We start from the raw sequence: 577 nt of genomic DNA, 5'->3' as shown, positions 1-577 counted from the left end.
CATTCATTACTTCTTCTGGAAGTTCATTCCATACTTGAACAACTCTGTAAAAAAAGTTGCCCTCATGTCTTTTTTAATATCTTTCTCTTCTCACCTTAAAAATATGCCCCCTCGTCTAAAAGTCCCCCACTCTAGGGAAAAGATCCTTATCTATACCCTTCATAATTTTATAAACCTCTGTAAGGTCACTCCTCAATCTTCTGTGCTCTAATGCAAACAGTTGCACATGCTCTCTTTATAACTCAAACCCTCCATTCCCCATAACACACTTGTAAATCTTTTCTGCACCCTTTCCAGTTTAATAATATCCTTCCTATAACAGGACGACCAGAACTGCATACAATACTCCAGAACGGGACCTGATCACACGCACCCGAGAAGTTTGTGTGAAGCTAGGGAAGTGATTGTTGGACCCCTTGCTGAGATACTTGTATCATCAATAGCCACAGGTGAGGTGCCAGAAGACTGGAGGTTGGATTACGTGGTGTCACCATTTAAGAAAAGTGGTTAAAAAAAAAAGCCTGGGAACCATTGACCAGTGAGCCTGACATCAGTGGTGGGCAAGTTGTTGGAGGGG

Source organism: Rhincodon typus, unplaced genomic scaffold (genome assembly GCF_021869965.1).
Source record: "Rhincodon typus isolate 14 unplaced genomic scaffold, sRhiTyp1.1 hic_rhity00000542, whole genome shotgun sequence".
Lineage (NCBI taxonomy): Eukaryota > Metazoa > Chordata > Chondrichthyes > Orectolobiformes > Rhincodontidae > Rhincodon > Rhincodon typus.
Note: the sequence above shows the minus strand (reverse complement) of the source record.